The sequence below is a fragment of the Salmo trutta genome, chromosome 15 (genome assembly GCF_901001165.1).
Source record: "Salmo trutta chromosome 15, fSalTru1.1, whole genome shotgun sequence".
NCBI classification, from domain to species: domain Eukaryota; kingdom Metazoa; phylum Chordata; class Actinopteri; order Salmoniformes; family Salmonidae; genus Salmo; species Salmo trutta.
In genome coordinates, this window is record NC_042971.1 from 61,655,607 (window position 1) to 61,663,106 (window position 7,500).

Genomic DNA, 7,500 nt, shown 5'->3' on the forward strand with positions numbered 1-7,500 from the left:
TCATAGTGTGTGTGTGTCGTTATCAGTGTGTGTGTGTGTGTCGTCATTATAGTGTGTGTGTGTGTGTGTGTGTGTGTGTGATAATGTGTGTGTGTGATAATGTGTGTGTGTGTCATCATAATGTGTGTGTGTGTGTCATCATAATGTGTGTGTGTGTTTGTCATCATATTGTGTGTGTCATCATAATGTGTGCGTGTGTGTGTGTGTGTCGTCATAGTGTGTGTCATCATAATATGTGTGTGTGTCGTTATCAGTGTGTGTGATAATGTGTGTGTGTGTGTGATAATGTGTGTGTGTGTGTGTGTGTCATAGTGTGTGTGTGTCATCATAATGTGTGTCATTGTGTGTGTGTGATCATAATGTGTATGTGTTTGTCATAATGTGTGTGTGTCATCATAGTGTGTGTGTGTGTGTGTGTGTGTGTGTGTGATCATAATGTTTGTGTGATATATTTTCAGAGGACAGAGTGGTAGCAGTATCAGTCACTGGGATACTGAAGGTGTGGATCATCACACAGGATGTCAGCAGGATGCAGGTAGAGTGGGACTGAGTCACATCAGACACTACTGGATATTGTTGTTATCATGCTGTTAGCTACCACACAATACTCATATTAACCAGGATTTGTTCCAGATAATATCATGACTATTGGGACTAATTAGAGTAACTGGGACACACTCAGGGCGAACCAATTGTAAGGGATAAGGAGGATGCAAATGAATACTCAAGTTCAGTCACCTCTAAGTGTGTGTTTCTCTTCCTGTCCCCAACAGGATCTGGATCCAGTGGTTAAGGAGTAGTCTAAGCCCATCTACTGTGGGGGCTGTCAGAGCATCTCCTTCTGCAATTGCAACACAGCTCTCTGCTGGTGGTCTGCTCAAAGTACAGAAGGGTAAGATGCAAGATCCCATGCTCCCTGGGTCTCCCTTACTGCCCAGGTTGGAAAACCCATTCACTGTGATCTGTAGACCTAGTGCCCCTGGTAGACCTAGTGCCCCTGGTAGACCTATTACCCCTAGTGCCCCTAGTGCCCCTGGTAGACCTAGTGCCCCTGGTAGACCTAGTGCCCCTGGTAGACCTAGTGCCCCTGGTAGACCTAGTGCCCCTGGTAGACCTAGTGCCCCTAGTAGACCTAGTGCCCCTAGTAGACCTAGTGCCCCTAGTAGACCTAGTACCCCTGGTAGACCTAGTGCTCCTAGTAGACCTAGTGCTCCTAGTAGACCTAGTGCCCCTAGTAGACCTAGTGCCCCTAGTAGACCTAGTAGACCTAGTGCTCCTAGTAGACCTAGTACCCCTAGTAGACCTAGTACCCCTAGTACCCCTAGTACCCCTAGTACCCCTAGTACCCCTAGTACCCCTAGTACCCCTAGTAGACCTAGTGCCCCTAGTAGACCTAGTACCCCTAGTACCCCTAGTAGACCTAGTGCTCCTAGTAGACCTAGTGCCCCTAGTAGACCTAGTGCCCCTAGTGCTCCTAGTAGACCTAGTAGACCTAGTACCCCTAGTACCCCTAGTAGACCTAGTAGACCTAGTAGACCTAGTACCCCTAGTAGACCTAGTACCCCTAGTAGACCTAGTGCCCCTAGTAGACCTAGTGCCCCTAGTAGACCTAGTGCCCCTAGTACCCCTAGTACCCCTAGTAGACCTAGTGCTCCTAGTAGACCTAGTGCCCCTAGTAGACCTAGTACCCCTAGTAGACCTAGTACCCCTAGTAGACCTAGTGCCCCTAGTAGACCTAGTACCCCTAGTAGACCTAGTACCCCTAGTACCCCTAGTACCCCTAGTAGACCTAGTACCCCTAGTAGACCTAGTGCCCCTAGTAGACCTAGTGCTCCTAGTAGACCTAGTGCCCCTAGTAGACCTAGTGCCCCTAGTAGACCTAGTGCCCCTAGTAGACCTAGTGCTCCTAGTAGACCTAGTGCCCCTAGTAGACCTAGTGCTCCTAGTAGACCTAGTGCCCCTAGTAGACCTAGTACCCCTAGTAGACCTAGTGCTCCTAGTAGACCTAGTGCCCCTAGTAGACCTAGTACCCCTAGTACCCCTAGTACCCCTAGTAGACCTAGTACCCCTAGTAGACCTAGTACCCCTAGTAGACCTAGTACCCCTAGTACCCCTAGTACCCCTAGTACCCCTAGTAGACCTAGTGCCCCTAGTACCCCTAGTACCCCTAGTAGACCTAGTGCTCCTAGTAGACCTAGTACCCCTAGTAGACCTAGTACCCCTAGTAGACCTAGTACCCCTAGTAGACCTAGTACCCCTAGTACCCCTAGTACCCCTAGTAGACCTAGTAGACCTAGTAGACCTAGTACCCCTAGTAGACCTAGTACCCCTAGTAGACCTAGTGCCCCTAGTAGACCTAGTGCCCCTAGTAGACCTAGTGCCCCTAGTACCCCTAGTAGACCTAGTGCTCCTAGTAGACCTAGTGCCCCTAGTAGACCTAGTACCCCTAGTAGACCTAGTACCCCTAGTAGACCTAGTGCCCCTAGTAGACCTAGTACCCCTAGTAGACCTAGTACCCCTAGTACCCCTAGTACCCCTAGTAGACCTAGTACCCCTAGTAGACCTAGTGCCCCTAGTAGACCTAGTGCTCCTAGTAGACCTAGTGCCCCTAGTAGACCTAGTGCCCCTAGTAGACCTAGTGCTCCTAGTAGACCTAGTGCCCCTAGTAGACCTAGTGCTCCTAGTAGACCTAGTGCCCCTAGTAGACCTAGTACCCCTAGTAGACCTAGTGCTCCTAGTAGACCTAGTGCCCCTAGTAGACCTAGTGCCCCTAGTAGACCTAGTACCCCTAGTAGACCTAGTGCTCCTAGTAGACCTAGTGCTCCTAGTAGACCTAGTGCTCCTAGTAGACCTAGTGCCCCTAGTAGACCTAGTGCTCCTAGTAGACCTAGTGCTCCTAGTAGACCTAGTGCCCCTTGTAGACCTAGTAGACCTAGTGCCCCTAGTAGACCTAGTGCCCCTAGTAGACCTAGTGCCCCTAGTAGACCTAGTGCCCCTAGTAGACCTAGTGCCCCTAGTAGACCTAGTGCCCCTAGTAGACCTAGTGCCCCTTGTAGACCTAGTAGACCTAGTGCCCCTGGTAGACCTAGTAGACCTAGTGCCCCTAGTAGACCTAGTGCCCCTTGTACACCTAGTACCCCTAGTAGACCTAGTAGACCTAGTAGACCTAGTACCCCTAATAGACCTAATAGACCTAGTAGACCTAGTAGACCTAGTACCCCTAGTACCCCTAGTAGACCTAGTGCCTTTGATTATCATCAACTAGCATGGAATGCTAATCTGACCAGGATTATCATGAACTAGCATGGGTTGCTAATCTGACCAGGATTATCATGAAGTAGCATGGGATGCTAATATGACTAGGATTATCATCAACTAGCATGGGTTACTAATATAACTAGGATTATCATCAACTAGCATGGGATGCTAATATGACTGGGATTATCATCAACTAGCATGGGATGCTAATATGACTGGGATTATCATCAACTAGCATGGGTTGCTAATATGACTAGGATTATCATCAACTAGCATGGTTTACTAATATGACTAGGATTATCATCAACTAGCATGGGATGCTAATATGACTAGGATTATCATCAACTAGCATGGGATGCTAATATGACTAGGATTATCATCAACTAGCATGGGATGCTAATATGACTAGGATTATCATCAACTAGCATGGGATGCTAATATGACTAGGATTATCATCAACTAACATGGGATGCTAATATGACTAGGATTATCATCAACTAGCATGGTTTACTAATATGACTAGGATTATCATCAACTAGCATGGGATGCTAATATGACTAGGATTATCATCAACTAGCATGGGATGCTAATATGACTAGGATTATCATCAACTAGCATGGGATGCTAATATGACTAGGATTGTGCCTTTAGCTACTGGCTAATTAAAGAGAGTTGGTATGAAAACCAATAGAACAGGAGAGAAATAGTCTACTGGTTTCAATGTCATGGACGTAGTTCCCTCCACGTTTCTACGGTCAGATTTTTACTTTGAAGCAAGGTAAGACATGCCTAATAATATGAAGTAAAATGTTCAAACAATTAATTATATGTTTTCAAAATACATTCTGCCCATACTGCTGTTTAGAAGTAATAAAATACTTTTTGCACAACAAGACGCTGTCCACCCCATTTTAATAGAACATGCTCTCAATAGGTAGAATGAGAGCCACTGCCAGTATCAGTTTATTTAACTAGGTAAATCAGTTAAGAACAAATTCTTATTTTCAATGACGGCCTAGGAACAGTGAGTTAACTGCCTTTTTCAGGGGCAGAATGACAGATTTTTACCTTGTCAGCTGTGGGATTTGATCTTGCAACCTTTCGGTTACTAGTCCAAAGCTCTAACCACTAAGCTACCTGCCTCCCAGTCTTCTAACTAGATACCAAAGTGTCTTATGTTCTTAGTCAATGTTCTCTTTCTATCTTATATTGTGTGTTCTGTTTGCCTGGGTGTCAATCTGTTTATGCTTTCTCGCCAAACGTGACAATGTTTGGCGTGGCAATGTGTGACAAGGACATGGCAAGATGGCACAAACAGATGTGGGACCCATCAGGCTAGTGTGTTCTGTATTTTATTTAGGAGCTGCGTAGTTTTCTGTGTATAGATTTGATTAATGTGCTGTCTGTACCTTCTCAGTTTGTTGTTTTTGTTCATATTCTTTTCTTACCCTCGCCACACTGCCTCGCCCCTGATCCGAGGGCGTGTGCTCCTCAGATTGAGGAGTCTGGTGAGGGGGTAGACATGGTGGTGCTGTGCCACCCTGCCAGCGAGGTAGACATGGAGCTCTACACACCAGAGCTGCTATTCCACCAGCAGCCACTAGAGGCACCAGTAAGCTCAGTGCTGCAGCGTACGGATGGAGAGAGGCACACACTGGCTCTGTCCAGCAGGGGGAGCCATTAGCTCTGTTACAGATTAACTGCATGCACTCAGAGGTTCACAGAAGAAGCATACAGACCAGGATGGCAAGATGTGATAGCATATTGTTGTGGCACGGGGCAATTACACAATATTTAGTGCCCCATGCATAGTACGCTGGTGATTTGATCAATATCATATTTGATGTTGATGAATTTCACACTATAAATCGGTATCCTAAAATGTTACTAATATAGTCTTGCAGATGTCTTGTTGATGAAGACTGAAAACTGATCTGCAATACATTGATCTGAATTCTGATTGACTCCAATGCTTTAATTTATGTATTTTATTAGCAATCAAAATAAAATCTCCTAAACCCCATTTGGTCAGCTGAACAGTTATTGGTTGCCTGCCCCCTGTGATGTGTGCACCTCTACGATGCTGTTTTTCTGATTGGTCAGTTTCCTCATCTCACTCTGGCTCACCTGGTTCCATGCTCCTCCCACTAAAATCTCCAAACCATCAATCTCCCCTCATGTAGATCTTCATGCTACTTTTTCACTGAAAATCAGATCAAGACACAGATAAGGACATCGGATACATTCATAACAGGTAGCCTGTTTAGCATCTGATACATTCATAACAGGTAGCCTGTTTAGCATCTGATACATTCATAACAGGTAGCCTGTTTAGCATCTGATACATTCATAACAGGTAGCCTGTTTAGCATCTGATACATCCATAACAGGTAGCCTGTTTAGCATCTGATACATCCATAACAGGTAGCCTGTTTAGCATCTGATACATTCATAACAGGTAGCCTGTTTAGCATCTGATACATTCATAACAGGTAGCCTGTTTAGCATCTGCTACATTCATAACAGGTAGCCTGTTTAGCATCTGATACATTCATAACAGGTAGCCTGTTTAGCATCTGATACATCCATAACAGGTAGCCTGTTTAGCATCTGATACATTCATAACAGGTAGCCTGTTTAGCATCTGATACATTCATAACAGGTAGCCTGTTTAGCATCTGATACATTCATAACAGGTAGCCTGTTTAGCATCTGATACATTCATAACAGGTAGCCTGTTTAGCATCTGCTACATTCATAACAGGTAGCCTGTTTAGCATCTGATACATTCATAACAGGTAGCTTGTTTAGCATCTGATACATTCATAACAGGTAGCTTGTTTAGCATCTGCTACATTCATAACAGGTAGCCTGTTTAGCATCTGATACATTCATAACAGGTAGCTTGTTTAGCATCTGATACATTCATAACAGGTAGCTTGTTTAGCATCTGATACATTCAAACCAAACCAGTGGAAGAAGAGTGGAAGCCGTTCTTAGTGCTGTTCTTGTGTGGCTTCTTCCCTTTCTATTCTCTACCCTATTCCTTCTCCAACAAAAGTTCTCCAATAAGTTATTTCAGTTGTATTTTTTTATATACATTTGCAGAAATGTCTAAAACCTATTTTCGCTTTGTTATTATGGGGTATTGTGTGTAGATTGATGAGAAAATCAATTTTACAATAAGGCTGTAATGTAACAAAACGTGTAAAAAATGGAAGGGGTCTGAATACTTTCCGAATGCACAGTATGTCCACGTTAAGTAGATAATTATTAAGGAAGTAAGGACTTTTTGTATCGGGGGACAATGAGTGTCGAATTTAGTCAGGACAAAAATCATTTGCTATTTTAATACGAGAGGCTTTATTGGATCTAATTGAAGTTTTGTTTTGTTTAGGTTGTTACGAGTGTACTGATATAAGTAGGACACGTGACATCCCGACAACTTTGAGAAAAAACACCATCAGAGATGTCCCTGTTGAAATTCGAGATGTATCCACCAATCCGCAGAGAGGAATAGGCATGAGCTTGACAGCCCACCGTTCCTCTGACGTGGACAATAAATCCCATTTGTTAGGGTGGAGACACAAGCTTCTCATCATTTTTATCTAGTATCTCTGATATGTTTGTGTCCCAAATGGCACTCTATTCCCCAGTGGTGTAAAGTACTTAAGTTAGTTTTGGGGGGTATCTGTACTTTATTTATAGTTTTGACTACTTTCCACCACTACATTCCTAAAGAAAATGTACTTTTTAGTCCATACATTTTCCCTGAAACCCAAAAGTACTAGTTACATTTTGAATGTTTAGCAGGACAGAAAAATGGTCCCATTCACGCACTTATCAAAAGAACTTCCCTGGTCATCCCTACTGCCTCTGATCTGGAGGACTCACTAAACAGAGAACATCCCTGGTCATCCCTACTGCCTCTGATCTGGTGGACTCACTAAACAGAGAACATCCCTGGTCATCCCTACTGCCTCTGATCTGGCGGACTCACTAAACAGAGAACATCCCTGGTCATCCCTACTGCCTCTGATCTGGAGGACTCACTAAACAGAGAACATCCCTGGTCATCCCTACTGCCTCTGATCTGGTGGACTCACTAAACAGAGAACATCCCTGGTCATCCCTACTGCCTCTGATCTGGAGGACTCACTAAACAGAGAACATCCCTGGTCATCCCTACTGCCTCTGATCTGGAGGACTCACTAAACAGAGAACATCCCTGGTCATCCCTAC

General features: G+C 44.6%; 1 pseudogene; it reads left to right on the forward strand.

Annotated features, from left to right (window-relative positions):
* LOC115148357 (WD repeat-containing protein 7-like) overlaps positions 1 to 7,500 on the forward strand; it is a 123,305-nt pseudogene that overhangs the window by 2,774 nt on the left and 113,031 nt on the right.